Genomic DNA, 18,009 nt, shown 5'->3' on the forward strand with positions numbered 1-18,009 from the left:
CGGGATTATCGAGTTTGTAATTTCGGGTGCTAAATGTGAACATTTGTTACATTACATGTATGGTTCGGAACCCATTTCAGTGACAGACATTCTAAACCTTAAGTGATTTACATGTAGTTTATGTCATTGTGAATGATGAATTTTCTCCGTGTAGAATACTATTTTTGTCGTGTGGTTTTTGAAGTTCTGTGTAAAGAGCATTTATACGAGTACTATACGTCTGAACGCGACTAGTAGGGCTGAGTTGGGTGCATTTCATTTTGTTTGAAATTGCAGCTTCAGTCAGTTTCATTTGCCTACAATCACTTTTTAGATTGCTTCGCCTTTTCCTGAGTCACAAACTTGTCATGTGGCACCAGCTTGTTCCCTTTAAACTTACCTTTCGTCAGTACTTTTTAGGTTGAGACGATTACACTGACATAGATTTCTCCGAGATCTTCAGGTGGATAGGAACAGACAATTTGCACTTGTTAATATTGAGCAGACGACTGAGCTTTGTAGGTTTTGCACAGTAATGGGAATCTGTTAGTAATGGACTTTTTAGGAAGATTCGGAATCTGTTTAGGAGATCACAGTTGAAAACTCATGTTTAATGTTCAGCAAGACACGACGATTCAAATGATTTTCCCCTATTGTTGCAGTTTAGCTTAAGCTTGCTCTCTGTATCATCACTCTCACTGGATCGCGTTACTCTTTAAAATCGTTTCTTCTACTTGGGTTATATTTCAGGGCATAAATAATTATTTTCAACTTGCATGAATATGTAGGAAAAATTTCACAAGATTGGGGGCAGTTTACAACCTGCAGTGTAGCATGCATGTATTAACAGAATGTAGACTCAGCAAGCCGTCACAGGTGTCTTAAAATTACAAAATTTTCGGCAGTTCACTGTAATTATCGATTATTTCCCACTACTGACCTTTTCGGCTGCTATATGGCAGTTTCAAGTGGCATTGGTCGTCCCTGAACAAATACAATCAAGCTGTCGTTGAGCAGTCATAAAATTTTCAACAAGTAGTCATCTGTACAGTTGATAGGATCACTTATCGTAAGTTTTGTGTTATCTCGCCCATATGATGGTGGCTAGAATGCCTGGTGGCGTTTATTCATGAACTTAATCTGTCACTTGACGATGGTGTAGCAGCTGTAAATGTCAGTAGCGGTAAATAGATATTACAGTCAATTACGGAAACGTTGTCGTTTCAGATATTTTGTACTACTGTGATACCTGCCAGAGGGCAAGTAAACGAGTCTTCCCTGACCACAAGAAATTGTGAACTTCTGATATGATAATGTTGTGCAACGAGAGGAGGGGCGTCCTTGTGGAAATTGGGTATCAGCGTTGACGGAAAAAAAGTCGTGACATCCAGAACGAGTTGTGAAACACAAACAAAAGTTGATAATACGTGTTCCTACATCTGAAAGATGATGTCTATATCAAATTTCGCGCCACTATGAGGATGCAGATCAGGTTTGCTTTAAACAGACTCTGTAACGTTCGTTACCATTAGTTACCTTTGAGACTGGATGTGACACTACCTAGTTGATGTTAATCAAGGATTCGTTTAAGGCGACAAAAACGCCATTATCAACGCTTCACTGTGATGAGAAGATGAATGTTCCTTCTTCGATAATGCAAAAAGACTTGGCAGGAATGTAGTCACTGTAAATGATTGCTACCAGGAGTGGTCACGAAAATGTACTGTCGCAGGAAGACCTGACTCCGGACGGCCATGTGACTCTTCCGAGAGAGAAGACGCTCGTGTTCGGCGAACGGCTCTGGCGCATTGTAGTGCATTTGCAGCAATTTGCTGCTCATTTTTTTAAATGGGACGCTATACTTTTTTTACCACCATTCGAACGCTCTGGAAAAGACGCGTATAGTGATGTAACGCATGTTGCTATTGTGATTCAAACTTTGCTTAAAAGAGAGCGGATGAGGATTTACCTACGTAGCGTAGGCCCTGCATGCTGCATAGAGCACGGCAACTCAACCCGTGGGTCGCGCGAGGCGTGTTTACAGTCTACAGCCGCTTCCGACCGCCTCGACCTTCAATCGTACATTTCCCAGCGTCTTTTAAGCGAAGTTTGAATTACAATAGCAACATGCGTTACATCACTATACGAGTCATTTCCAGGGCGTTCGAATGATGGTAAAAAAGTATAGCATCCCATTTAAAAAACATGTACTTGCCTCATTATCTCGGTCAATATAAACGTTGTGATTATTATGCATGTATCAAAGTATGTGCCCCATAGTCGGCTATGATTCGCCGAACACCGCTTGTCGATACGTGCAATCGCCCCGGGAATAATGCGTGTGTGTGTTTATCGCTAAGGAAACTACTGTAGGCGTGCGTATTCAAATACAGAGATATGTAAACAGGCAGAACACTACGCTGTGGTCCGCAAAGCCTATATAAGACAAAAAGTGTCTGGAGCAATTGTTACATCGGTTACTGCTGCTACAATGGCAGGTCCTGCAAGAACGGGACCATCAACAACTGAAGAGAATCGTTCAACATTACAGAAGTGCAACCTTTCCGAAAATTGCTGCTGGTTTCAGTGCTGGGCCATCAACGAGTGGCAGCATGCGAACCATTCAACGGAACATCATCGATATGGGCTTTCGGAGCCGAAGGCCCAATCGTGTACCCTTGACGACTGCACGACACAAAGCTTTATGTCTCGCCTGGGCCCGTCAACACCGACTTTGGACCGTTGATGACTGGAAACATGTTGCCTGGTCGAACGAATTTCGTTTCAAATTGTGTCGAGAGGATGGATGTGTACGCGTATAGCGACAACCGTTTGAATCCATGGACCCTGCATTTCAGCAGGGGACTGTTAAAGCTGGTGGAGGGTCTGTAATGGTGTGGGGCGTGTGCACTTGTAGTGATATGGGATCCCTGACACGTGTAAATACGACTCTGACAGGTGACATGTACGTAAGCATCCTGTCTGATCGCCTGCATCCATTCATCTCCATTGCGCATTCCAACGCACTTGGGCAATTCCAGCAGGACAATGGGACAACCCACACAGAGTGGCTCCAGGAACACTCTTCTGAGTTGAAGCACTTCCGCTGGCCTCCAAACTCCCCAGACATGAACATTACTGCGCATATCTGGGATGCCTTGCAACGTGCTGTTCGGAAGAGATCTCCACCCCCTCGTACTCCTACGGATTCATGGTGTCAGTTCCTTCCAGCACTACTTCAGGCATTAGTCGAGTCCATGCTGCGGCACTTCTGCGTGCTCGCTGGGGCCTTACACGATATTAGGCAGGTGTACCAGTTTCTTTTGCTCATATACAGGGTGTTCCAGGAGAAATGGTCAATATTCAAAAGCTCAAATGTGTGTGAATTCCTAAGGGACCAAACTGCTTAGGTTCAAAAATGGTTCAAATGGCTCTGAGCACTATGGGACTCAACATCTTAGGTCATAAGTCCCCTAGAACTTAGAACTACTTAAACCTAACTAACCTAAGGACATCACACACACCCATGCCCGAGGCAGGATTCGAACCTGCGACCGTAGCAGTCGCGCGGTTCCGGACTGCGCGCCTAGAACCGCGAGACCACCGCGGCCGGCAAACTGCTTAGGTCATCGGTTCCTAGACTTACACACCACTTAAACTAACTTATGCTAAGAACAACACACACACCCTAGTCCGAGGGAGGACTCGAACCTCCAGCGGGAGGGGCGGTTAATATTCAGAGATATGACAGGAATGTTCATTCGAAACAAAACAAAAAAAAAAAAAAAAAAAAAAAAATGAAGTAAACATGGGCTCTAAAACGCATACCTTAAGAGCTACGATCAATTCTTGGTCTTCGATATTGTGAAACAAATATCTTGTACTGCAAGTTCTTTGCTTTCCATATCTTAGGAAGTGGTATTATGGACCAAAACAAGAAAAATAAATCCAGTAAACATGTGCTTTAAAATGCACACCTTAAGAGATATGAGCACTTGTTCGTCTTCACTACTTTGTAAGACAATTCTTCTTATGAACAAGCGCTCATAAATTTTAAGGTGCGCATTTTAGAGCACGTGTTTACTGGCCTTATTTTTCTTGTTTTTGTCCGTACTACCACTTCCCAAAACATGGAAAGCAAAGAGCTTGCAGTAGAATAGATTTGTTTCACATTATCGAAGATCAAGAATTGTTTATAGCTCTTAAGGTATGAGTTTTAGAGCCCGTGAATACTTGGCTTTTTTATTTCGAATGGTCATTCTTGTCATATCCCTGAATACTAACAATTCCTCCTGGAACACCCTGTGTGTGTGTATGGTGTGTGTCTGTATTGGTTATCAGTCCTCACAAAAGGTTCTCAAACGGCACAGTTCACTTCTGTCCGCTCGCGGACTCTGCACCAGAGTTGGATTTCGTCGGCAGAATGTTACGGGAGTGCACCTTGTTCGCTTAGGGCAGAGGTGGCGCTCGCGCGGCGGCCACGGCAGGCTAAGTGGGTAGAGCAGGGAAGGAGCATCGGCAGGGCCGCACCCCAGCTGAATATTCATGACCAGGGGACAGCAGGGCCGGCAAAAAACTAAAAACAAATCTTATATATCACAAGTCGGTCGTTGCGACAGCGCGGGGCCTATGTTAATATGACCGGTTCTCTTCCACAGAAGAGGCAGCCCTCCGCGAGTACGTGTATAATTTCCACGCAGATATTGTCATACATTAACGAATCTCACTCTGACTCACTTTTTTTTTCTTAAAGGACCCGCGCCGGGCGCAATTTGCATGTCAACCTTAACGCTGACATAACGCGCGCCGCACAATCCCAGAGAGGCTCCGCGTGCCGAATGGCGCTGTGACAAGAGGGGGGAAAAACAAAGGAGGGGAGGAAAAAGCTCGTATCTGAAATGCGACAAAAAGGGAAGGAGCGGGCCGGCGCATAATGGCGGCCGCCAGCCGACAATGCGCCAGAGACAAAGGCGGCAGTGGCCGTGAAAGGAACGGCTACAGTTAGCCGGTCGCCGGTGCATATTCATAGGCGGCGTCGCCGTAGCGCGGGCCTTCGCGCAGCAGACTGGCGCTCCCCGCCGGCCGACGGGACGTCGCACAGCGGCTGCGGGTCGCGGGCCGCGGGAAGCCTCTGCCGTCCAGGGGTCGCGCCTGCGGCTTCCGCCGTCTGCAGCACGCTACGCGTTACGGAGCTCACGCCAGCGACCATTTCTTGTTACTCTCTTCAGGGACCACAAGGCACTGCTTGCTGCTATCTTACGGCAGCTCAAGAAAAGACGTATCATAAACAGGGTGAACATCACCGATAAAATTTCGGTAGTTGTTTAGGGATTTTTCTGAGTATTTTAGTGTAACTACCTGCCTCGAGATGACTGGGTGTTGTGCCGTCTTCATCATCATCATTCATCCCCATTACGGTCGGAGGAAGGCAATGGCAAACCACCTCCGCTAGGACCTTGCCTAGTACGACGGTGCGGGCCTCCCGCATCGTTCCCCTACGCTCTGTCACGGAGTATGGGACTTCATCATAATCATCACTACTACTTATCATTTCCTTTCCTGTTCCACTCGCAAATAGAGCGCGAGAAAAACGACTGTATACAGGGTGGTCCACTAATAATGTCCGGGCCAAATATCTCACGAAATAAGCATCAAACGAAAAAACTACAAAGAACGAAACTCATCTAGCTTGAAGGAGGAAACCAGATGGCGCTATGGTTGGCCCGATAGATGGCGCTGCCATAGGTCAAACGGATATCAACTGAGCTTTTTTAAATAGGAACCCCCATTCTTTTATTACATACTCGTGTAGTACGTAAAGAAATATGAATGTTTTAGTTGCACCACTTTTTTCGCTTTGTAATAGATGTACGTGGTATCACGTAACATTCCGCCACTGCGGACAGTATTTGCTTCGTGATACATTACCCGTTTTAAAATGGACCGTTTACCCGTTGCGGAAAAGGTCGATATCGTGTTGATGTATGGCTGTTGTCATCAAAATGCCCAACGGGCGTGTGCTATGTATGCTGCTCGGTATCCTGGACGACATCATCCAAGTGTCCGGACCGTTCGCCGGACAGTTACGCTATTTAAGGAAACAGAAAGTGTTCAGCCACCTGTGAAACGTTAACCACGACCTGCAACAAATTATGATGCCCAAGTAGGTGTTTTAGCTGCTGTCGCGGTCAACCCGCACATCAGTAGCACACAAATTGCGCGAGAATCGAGAATCTCAAAAATGCCTTTATTGAGAATGCTACATCAACATCGATTGCACCCGTACCATATTTCTATGCACCAGGAATTGCATGGCGACGACTTTAAACGTCGTGAACAGTTCTGCCACTGGGCACAAGAGAAATTACGGACGATGACAGATTTTTTGCACGAGTTCTATTTAGCGACGAAGCGTCATTCACCAACAGCGGTAACGTAAACCGGCATAATACGCACTATTGAGCAACGGAAAATCCACGATGTCTGCGACAAGCGGAACATCAGCGACCTTGGCGGGTTGATGTATGGTGCCGCAATATGGGAGGAAGGATAATTGGCCCCCATTTTATGGATGGCAGTCTAAATGGTGCAATCTATGCTGGTTTCCTACGTAATGTTCTACGGTTGTTACTACATGACGTTTCACTGTATGACAGAATGGCGATGTACTTCCAACATGATGGATGCCCGGCACATAGCTCGCGTGCTGTTGAAGCGGTATTGAATAGCATATTTCATGACAGATGGATTGGTCGTCGAAGCACCATACCATGGCCCGCACATTCACCGGATCTGACGTCCCCGGAAATCTTTCTGTGGGGAAAGTTGAAGTATATTTGGTATCGTGATCCACCGACAACGCCTGACAACATGCGACAGCGCATTGTCAACGCATGGGCGAACATTACGGAAGACGAACTACTCGCTGTTGAGAGGAACGTCGTTACACGTATTGCCAAATGCATAGAGGTTGACGGACATCGTTTTGGGCATTTATTGCACTAATGTGGTATTTACCGGTAATCACGCTGTAACAGCATGCGTTCTCAGAAATGATAAGTTCACAAAGGTACATGTATCACATTGGAACAACCGAAATAAAATATTCAAACGTATCTACGTTCTACATTTTAATTTAAAAAGCCTTACCTGTTACCAACTGTTCGTCTAAAATTGTGAGACATATGTTTGTGACTATTACAGCGCCATCTGTCACAAAGCGAAAAAAGTGGTCCAACTAAAATATTCATATTTCTTTACGTACTACACGAATATGTAAGAGAAAAGTGAGTGTTCCTACTTAAAAAAAACCAGTTGATATCCGTTTGACCTATATCCCACTTCAAGCTAGCCAACTTTGGTTCTTTGTAGTTTTTTCGTTTGACGCTTATTTCGTGAGATATTTGGTCCGGTCACGATCAATGGACCACCTTGTATGCCTCCGTACGAGCCCTAATTTCCTGTCTCTTATCTTCGCAGTCCTTACGCGCAATGGATGTTGGCGACAGTAGAATCGTCCGGTAGTCAGCTTCAAATACCGTTTCCCCAAAATTTTGTGAATAGTGTTTCTCGAGAAGAACGTCACCTTGATTTCTATCTCACCGACTATGGCCGTCCCATCGCCCTCACTCCCACCCTTAAGTACCTTGGCGTCACCCTCGACCGTCGCCTCTCCTGGACTCCCCATCTCCGTACAATCCAAGCCAAGGCACGTTCCCAACTCCATCTCCTCAAGCTCCTTTCCGGCCGGATGTGGGGTCTGGACCCTTCCACAATCCTCCACACCTATAAATCCCTCATCCGCCCTCTCCTTTGTTATGCCCATCCAGCCTGGATCTCCGCCCCCCCTACCTTTTACAAATCCCTCCAAATCCTTGAACGCCATGCTCTCCGCCTCGCCTATCGCATCCGTCTCCCCTCCCCCACGCGGATCCTGTACGATCTCATCCCATTCCCCCACCTCCTCCTTTTCCTTGAAAGGATACGGATCCTGTACACCTCCCGTAAACTTGATCCTCCTCACCCGCTCGTCTCCCCGATCCTCTCCCACCCCCGCCCGCTGCCGCGCCTGTATTCCCACGTCCCACCCGGTCTCCATCTGTCCACCCTCCTTACCCTCTCCCAAGGTGGCTTCCGCCAGCTCCCTCTCCCTGATGATGTCCTCGTCCCCTCCATCTACCCCTCCTATCAACTTTGACCCTGCCCCGCCCCCCACTTCCTGTGTCCTTTCCTTTCAGCACCCTCCCTCCCTTCTCTTCTCTTCCCTTCTTTTTCCATCTCCCCGTCCCCTCCCTTCCCTCTCTTCCCCCAGGCTTCCTCTCCCCCTTCCTCCCTCCCCCCTATCTCCCCTGCCCGTGGCATCTCTGCTCTCCCCTCTCGCTCTCCCACTCCCCTTCCTCCTCCTCCTCTCTTGGCAGGTCCCCGGACTCGCACACGCATAGTGAACTTTTGCGTGCCGGAGATCGTCGCCTTCTGTGTCTCGTGTGTGTGACGTCGTATAGTGTTTTTGGTGTCCGCCGTCCCACTCCTACGTTCACTTGTGCCGTCGGACTCATCAGTGTTTTGTGCGCCGTGCCAACGTGTTTTCAGTGTTGTTATCGTCACATGTGAACGACTCCGTGTTTTTTGTGTCTCTGTGACCTCTCTCTTTTGCCCGTCACTTTGTTCATTGTCATTCACCATTTTTTATACTCTTGTAAAACGCTATGGCTGAAGAGCGGCGTAGTGTGCCGCTGCCAGCCTACCTGAGTTGTACAGGTTTTAAAATAACAATAAAGTAAAAAAAAAAAAAAAAAAAAAAGAACGTCACCTTCCGTTCGGGGATACCCATTTGAGTTCCTGAAGTATCTCCGTTACACTTATGCGTTGTTCGAACCTGCCGTAACAAATCTAGCAGCCCGGATCTGAAGTGCTTCTTTATCTTCCTTCAGTCAGACCTGGTACGGATCCCAAAAATTCGAGCAGTACCCAAGAACAGGTGGCACAAGCGTCCTATATGCGCTCTCCTTTACAGGTGGTCCATTCTTTCTTAAAATTCTCGAAATAAACCGAGGTCTACTATTCGCCTTCCCTACCACTGTTTTCACATGCTCCTTCGATCTCATATCGCTTTGCAACGTTACACCCAGATATTTAAACTACTTGAGTGTGTCTGGAAGGACACTAGTAATTTTCTATCCGAACATTACAGGTTTGATCTTCCTACTCATCAGCATTAACTTACATTTTTCCATATTTAGGGCTAGCTGCCATTCATCATACCAACTGAAAATTTTGTCTAAGTCGTCTAAACTTCGGCATCTTACCGTACACCAAGGCATCATCAGCAAACAACCGCGTATTCCTGTCCGCCCTCCACCAAATCGTTTATGTATATGGATAACAACAGCGGTCCTATCACACTTCGCTGGGGCACTCGTAACAATACTCTTGTCTCTGATGAACACTCGCCGTCAAGGATAACATACTGGGTTCTATTATTTGAGAAGTCTTCGAGCCTCACACATATCTGAGAACTTATTCCATATGTACGTACCTTCGTTAACAGCCTGCAATGTAGCACCGAGTCAAATGCTTTCCGGAAATCTAGAAATATGGAATCTGCCTGTTCTCCTTTATCCATAGTTCTCAATATATCATGTGAGAAAAGGGCAAGTCTGCTATGTAATTGTGATTTACACTTTTTTCTGTTTATCCCCGGTATATTTCTGTGAAAACAGCGAGAAAGCGTGTAAAATGCAATCACCAAAGTTCACAATAAAAGACTAATGCAACATCCCAAATGCTTTAATAAGAAGACAGCCTTAGTTTTAACCTTTGCTTTTAAGAAATCATTCACGTGAGACGATCGTACAGACATACCGCCCTTTGTCTGTCGTACACACTTCCTCAAGGAGGACGTAGAAATTGGCGTCCATGGCATAGAGAAACAATTGAAAGAGTTGAGACTAAATAAGTCAACAGGTCCAGGTCGAATCCAAATTCGGTTTTACAGAGAGTACTCTGCGACAGTGGCCTGCATTTATGAGATAAGTCCCAAGCGAATGGGAAAAATCGCAGGTGACTCCTGTATATAAGAAAGGTAAACGAACTCACCCGCATAATTACAGACTAATATCCTTAACATCGGTTTGTTGCAGAGTTCTCGAACATATTCTGAGTTCGAATATAATAAAGGTCCTTGAGGCAGAAAAGCTTATGTCTACGAATCAGTACGTATTTACAAACATCGCTCGCGTGAAACTCAGTTTGCCCTTTTCTCACACGATATTCTACAAACCATGAATGGAGGGCAACATGCAGGTTCCATATCCCTAGATTTCCGGAAAGCATTTGACACGGTGCCCCACTGCAAACTGTTGTCCGAGGTCCGAGCATACGGTATAGGGCTAGGTTCCCAGATACGTGAGAGGGTAAAAGACTTCTTAAGTGATAGTACCCAGTGCATGGCCCTCGCGGCGAGCGTTGATCAGTGACAAGGGTATAGTCAGAAGTGCCCCAGAGAAACGTGATAGGTCTGCTTTTATTCTCCATACACATAAGACAGGGTGAGAAGCAATTTAGGCTGTTTGCTGATGACGCTATGTTGTACGGGAAGGAGTCTGACTCTGGGAATATACAAGACAACTTAGACAAAATTTCTAGTGGATGTTATGAATGACAGCTTGCTCCAAATGTAGAACATTGTAAGATAATTCCCATAGCTAAAAAACAGTCCTGTAACTTTCGGACGCAGCATTAGTAGGGTGCAGCTTGACACAGTCACTTCGATTAAATACGTTGCAAAGCGATATGAAATGGAATGAGCGCGTCAGGTCGGTAGTAGAGGAGGCCAACATTTTATTGGTACACTTTTGGGAAAGTGTAACTCACCCATGAAGGAGACAGTATATAGAACGCTAGTGCGACCCGTTCTTGAGCACCGTTCTATTCTTTGGGATCCCCGCCACGTCGGATTAAAGGAGGACAGCGAAGCAGTTCAAACGTCGGCTGCTAGATTTGCTACCTGTTGATTTGAGCAGCACGCAGGTGTTACGGAGATCCTTAGTAAACTCAAATGGGAATCCCTGGAGGTAAGACGATGCACTTCACGCAAGATAGCCGTCATTTGAGACTAAATTATAGCTTTGTCCAAATTAAGTATACAACTGCCGAACGATTCTACTGTGGCAACGTACATTTCGTGTAAGGACCATGAAGATAAGATGCGAGAAATTAGGGCTCTTACGGAGGCTTCTAGACACAAAATTATTCCTAAAATTGAAACAAATGAGCCTTCGGTCCCTATTATTTTTAGTCTTATTGACCAGGTTTCAACACTTCTAAGAGTGCCTTCATCAGAATTAAAACAAAATGGCCTATAACATAGTTATAAATTTATAGGGAAAGACATTTTTTTGTATAAAAAGGAAGTACTGACTAACAATAAAAGACAAAGGTAGTGCTTACATGTTACATATAAAATAATTAACAGGCCAGAAGGTCTTTAGTCACAAAATATATAAAAAGAAAAGCGTGAAGGCGAGCCACTATGAGCTGCCTGTACCTGTACAGCCTCAGGTTGCAACCCGTGGCTGTACAGGTACAAGCAGCTCATAGTGGCTCGCCTTCACGCTTCACGCTTCACATTTATATATTTTGTGACTAAAGCCCTTCTGGCCTGTTAATTATTTTATATGTGACATGTAAGTACTGCCTCGGTCATTTATTGTTAGTCAGTACTTCCTTTTTATATAAAAAATGTCTTTTCCTATAAATTTATAACTGTGTTATAGGCCATTTTGTTTTAATTCTGATGAAGGCACTCTTAGAAGTGTTGAAACTTAGTCAATAAGACTAGTGACTGAGGGCTCATTTGTTTCAATTTTAATTTAGAAACGGACACTGAACCAAGCAGCCATGTTTAAAACTTTACTAATTTTTTCCTCGCTGTTTTCGAGCGGAATAAAAGAGGTTCAAAAATGGTTCTGAGCACTATGGGACTTAACTTCTGAGGTCATCAGTCCCCTAGAACTTAGAACTACTTAAACCTAACTAACCTAAGGACATCACACACATCCATGCCCGAGGCAGGATTCGAACCTGCGACCGTAGCGGTCTCGCGGTTCCAGACTGAAGCGCCTAGAAACGCTCGGCCACTTCGGCCGGCGAATTAAAGAGGAAATGACTATAGTCATACAAGGTACCCTCGGCCTTTCACTGTGGTTTGCGGAGTTATGTATGTAGATGTAGACGTAGACATTATGTGGATTACGGATGCATCTCTTACTGTTCACTAAGGCAAAACAGCCTACAGAAACAAGATAAGTGTCACTATAAAGCCATCAGACTTTGTATTGTAGCGCTCAGATTCGCTCCAGTCTGGTGGAAGCAGATAAAATACCATTAGAACAAAGCAGGAAATACTCTGCTCAGAGGAGTTAAGAGAACACAACTTTGGGCGTCCGCTACATTCCATTGAGCAGTAATTCAGGACTGAATATGTTACCAATTTATACCTTTGTTCAAATTAATTACGCAACAAAACATCATTATATCCTCGTTCAGTTACACAACAGGAAATGAAATGCCGGACCGGTATCCAAGACAAAGTGCAATAAATCATTCATCCCGTCGTACTGTGTGCTTTTTGCTCTCAATTTGAAATTGTCAATAACGTGTATTCCCTCCTTGAGCGTTTATCACCGCCTGGCATCTGCGTGGCATGCTCAGTATAAGTCTACGGAAGTCACCCCTTTTGTATCTGTTTCCACTCTTCAATGAGAGCACTTGAGAGTTCTTGGAGAGTATGTGGTGGAATGGGACGGCCACGAACACGTCTGCCAAGCATGTCTCACACATGGGGGATGGGGTTTACGCCGGGAATCACCGCCGGCCACTCCATTACTTCAACGTCAAGGTTTCGCAAGACATCCCTCGTGACATCCGCCACATGAGGCCTGGCATTATAGTGTCCGAGAAGAAATTCAGGACCACCACCATAAGCAGCAGCCACCACATGGTCCAACAGGACCTGTTCGATGTTCTGCCTGGCGGTAATGCGACCACAGACACTGACAAGATCCGTACAGCTGTCAGTACTGATGCCTCCCCACAACATGGCCGAACACTGGCCAGTCTGTCGATTTCCTGGACATTTGGCACTCACGAACCCGGCCATCCGATGCGCCAGAAGATATCTGGACTCGTCTGTGAATACCGGTGACGAAGTTGCCAGTTGTCGTGGAATGGCAGAACTGAAGTGGAGCTGCAAGATGTTTCCATGGCAAGCCGGGTACTCCAGCTGGGCGTCTGGGTCGCAAGGTCCTTTCCCATAACGTGTTAATTACACGTCGCACACGGCGGCTCCAGTGGCCTTTCTGAGGGCGTCTTTCAGTGCTCTGGCGGTAGCCGTACGACGCCGCAACGCAGAAACGGCCGGCTATCGGTCTTCACGTGGACATGTCCCACTCGCCTTGTGTACTGACCCGTCTCCCTGTAGCGTGTCCACAATCTATGGATGACAGATGAAAAGACATTCGCATCTGCAACAACGCGACGGATAGGCCATCCTTCTTGGTTCAAACAGATTGCCCTTGCAACTTGCACTGCATTAAAATGTCTCATTGCATGTAATTGGTTGAATACAACGTCCATAAACGACAACTGCCTTCTCTGTATCTCACTAGAGAGAACTGGAACACTGTTACTCAATTCCTTCTTAAGGGTCATCTGCTGTTGCAATGCGTAACACAGCCGATCGGCGGGCATTTTCCTCCATATAGTCCCGGTCTCTCCCCATGCGATTTCCATATTTTAGGAGCCATAAAGAGAGACATTCGTGGCCGTCACTTTGCTTCGGAAGAAGGAGTGCGCGCCCGGGTACAACCACGTTTCCGTAGGCAACGGCAAATATTGTTCCATGAAGGCACTGACCGTCTTCTCTCAGAGGATGAGAAAGGTATTAACAGTTATGGTGATTACTTTTAAACTACTAAACAGATTACTTACTTCTTTTCATTCGTTTCATTTTCCTTTGACTGCCGCTTGTACTATAACAAATTTTTTGTCTGTTGGTAGCCAGCACACTTTGTTGGTGGATTGCGCCAATTTACTTTGGTTCCTCTACTAGCGCGAGGATTTAACTGTGTAACAGGACTGCTGACATGTAAATAAACATACAGTTAATTACGTAACACTGAGCGAGGTGGCGCAGTGGTTAGCACACTGGACTCGCATTCGGGAGGACGACGGTTCAATCCCGCGTCCGGCCATCCTGATTTAGGTTTTCCGTGATTTCCCTACATCGCTCCAGGCAAATGCTGGGATGGTTCCTCTGAAAGGGCACGGCCGACTTCCTTTCCTGTCCTTCCCTAATCCGATGAGACCGATGACCTCGCTGATTGGTCTCTTCCCCCCAAAAAACCAACCAACCAATTACGTAACTTTGTCTTTGAAGGTCATACTTAAAACTTTATTAATGTCTACATGTATATTCAGTAAACCACTGTGAAGTACATGGCAGAACGTACTTCCCATTGTGCCACTTATTAGGGCTTCTTCCCGACCCGTCCACCAATGGGGCATGCGCCTTGTAATTAGTGTAATCTCAACCTAGCGATGCGTAAGGAAGCGATACGTAGGGTGGGTGTCCCACCTAAATAATTCGTTTCCAAGGAAACGCTATCATGAGAAGTGGATGTGGCTAGGAACCATGTGAAGACGGAAGTGCCGTTAGCGCAAAAAATGAAATAAAACAGAGTAAAATAAAATAAATAAAAGAAAAATTCTGTATTCAACCGTTCAGCCACAGAAATACACTGGGGTCAAAGACTGGCTCAGAACTGAGGGAGCAATTATGGAATTATATCTTTTGCACGTGGTGGTACATATGATCCTTGACCTATGGCACAAACGGGAATCAAAGAAACTGTAGATACTTGGTAAATAAGATGCAACAAAGATTTTAAAAGCTAAGCGATTAGATGAATTACAAAGTGGGGACTGAAGAGTCTAAAGAAGAAGTCCATGCTTATCTTTGTCAGAAGGGACAGACTCGTGGTAGGTGGGTTCAGCCATTAGCCCTTTCTTAGCTACAATATATTTTACACTTCTTTCTAAAACAAAAGATCCAAAAATTGCCCTCCGTCATGATTAATATTACACTTTCACGAACAATAAATTCTTATGTTGTTTGATCTTGAAAATCAGTGACGCATAAGTCCCACAAGCCTAACTTGGTCCATGTTTTCATTTGAAGCTGGGATTTTCAGACATAACTGTTTGTTCGAAGGGGGGACTCAATCAGGATATTAATTATGGGAAATCCTGAGTAAATCAGTACCAAAACACATTTATTACCAAGACGATCGTAGCTCTTAAGGTATGCGTTTTAGAGCCCATGTTTACTTCACTTTTTTGTTTCGAATGAACATTCATGTCATATCTCTGATATTGACCATTCCTCCTGGAACACATTGCATATGAGCAAAAGAAGCCGGTACTCCTGCCTAATATCGTGTACGACCCCAGCAAGCACGCAGGAGTGGCGCAACACGACATGGCATGGACTCGACTAATGTCTGAAGTAGTGCTGGAAGTAATTGACACCATGAATCCGTAAGAGTACGAGGCGGTGGAGATTTCTTCCGAAGCTGTGTTTTTTCCATCGATTTTTCGACTTCGTCGGCCAAGTAAAAATATTTATATTTGATGGCTCGGAATAAAAGTGGTACAACTCCTAGACAATTTAGTTAGGTTCGTCGGAAACAAAGAATCTTGCCAGTCGGTTCAGTAGATTTGAAGTTATCATACCGCGCGATAAAAAAAAAAGCACCATTTTGAGAAAAACGCGTTTGAAGTTTTGACTATATATAAATGCTATGTTATGCAACTTACGTTCAATCTGCTATTCCGGGTCCACAAACTACTCCCTTCTCTTCCTCATAGAGGGCGTTCTGCTCGATCTGGGCCATCCTGCGCTGCTCCAGAGCCGCTCGTACGGCCGGTGAAAAGCGGTTTTCGGCCGCTTGAATCCGCTTGTCGCCCGAAAGCTTGGCGAACTGCGTCGAATAGAGTCCTAGGGTGACGTCCATAGTTGTCATGGTCTTCAGAATTGCTGCATACCCTTCGCTGTAGCTGCTCACTGCCAGGAAAGTCGCAATCTCCACAGTCTTCGCATCAGAATGCAAATGCTTGGGGGCTGACTTCCAAACAAACTCGTTCAAACATTCATTTGAATTTTGTGTGTTTCCTCCCAAGCACCAGTACAATAACTCATCCTCCGAAAGAAAAAAACTGGTGCGTGAAAAAGGCCGATTTCAGGCAGGTGCATGTTTTTGTTCAACCGCGAATAACAAACATTTCCGTTCCGTATTCGGAAAAACCGTTTCAGGGGTGTATTCTAAACACTTTTATTGATCCAAAAATGCAATTTAAAAAAAATCGATTTTTTGAACTAAAAGATAGTAAACCTCCCCTTAACTGGCAGTACTAGTTGGTGAACAATTGATTTAAGAGTTGAAATATACAGCTACTTCGAACTTCATAATTTTCTACGAATTAAATGGTGTGTGTATGTGTGTGTGTGTGTGTCTGGTGTGTAGTCCGAACTCGATATATTACTCCACTTGCTATCCAAACCACTCGGCCTTACACAGCACATGTAACTTGTTATACGTGTAGATATATACAGTTTAGTTGCCAAATTAGCAGACAGGTACATCCACACGTATTTCGGTTAAGAGAAAGATACGTGGAGATCAGACGCTTAATAAGGTTAGATGTTTTTCGGGTAGCAATTTACTTACTTTCACTTCGTTTTCCAATTAGACAAGAGTTAGGCGGTGGGAATGCAGAGGACGCAGACGCGCGGGCTGCTGCCCCCCACAATGGGCCGTACCGAATCGTATCGTCGGCTTTAAGGCAGCCGAGAAGCCACGTTGGCCGGCCTGCGTGGGGAGCCCCGTGCAATTTGTTTCATTCACAGGCCCGGGCGGAGCCGCGGCGCGATTCACTTAGTGCGCGGGGCTGTCGCTAATGGACGCCTGCCGTCTTTCCACTGTGCTTCTCGCACTGCTGTTGCGTGCCGCTCTCTACAAGATCTCGATTAACGAATACCTTCTCCTGGCTTACCCGTCACGAGTACTCTCCACATGTAGAGCAAGACATCGGTATTACTTTTGTGTACACATTAGACTTCATATTTTTGTCTCAGATATATTGTCCCAAAATTAAATTAAAAATAGTGTAACTTATCTACAACTATATATGGTTAAGTTCGTCTGTGAAAAGGGACGCGATAAGCAACCTGAGCTATCAGTAACCGGGATCTAACCTGCATAGCCAGCCGTTGTGACCGAGCGCTTCTAGGCGCTTCAGTCCGGAACTGCGCGACTGCTACGGTCGCAGGTTCGAATCCTGCCTCGGTCATGGATGTGTGTGATATCCTTAGGTTGGTTAGGATTAAGTAGTTCTAAGTTCTAGGGGACTGACGACCTCAGATGTTAAGTCCCAAACTGCTCAGAGCCATTTGAACCAGTTTTTCTAACCTGCATAACACTGTGTGCATGTTGTCTGAGTGTCAGTTTCACTGTCATTTAAGCCTTCAAAAGATCGTTACATGAAAAACTTAAAACTAACATTTGGACAAGCTATCTGACTACGCATTTGAATATGAAAAACTACAGGAACAAATGAACCTGTTTGAAGAAGAATTTACAAGTGATACAGAATGTGGCTTGTGCAACGGAATTTACTGGATTAGAGTACATGACAGGTTGTGGTGTGTCAGTGTCGCTGTTTTGGCCCTAAGTTTTGCACTCACCTCTTTAGATGGACTGCCTTTTTCCATGTGGTTTACAGCAATTCGCAGCAGCATGCAGCAGCAGCGGCTAAAGCTTATTGTTACTAAGAATGAATTTAATAAAAATTAGTGTGCTTGGGTCCTGTTGACTACTTTATAACTTCTGAGAAGGGATTCTATAAGTCTATTTAAAACTTCACAACTCATCATGACCAATAACAGACAATGAAAATTACGTAAGTATCAAT

Source organism: Schistocerca americana, chromosome 3 (genome assembly GCF_021461395.2).
Source record: "Schistocerca americana isolate TAMUIC-IGC-003095 chromosome 3, iqSchAmer2.1, whole genome shotgun sequence".
Taxonomy (NCBI): domain Eukaryota; kingdom Metazoa; phylum Arthropoda; class Insecta; order Orthoptera; family Acrididae; genus Schistocerca; species Schistocerca americana.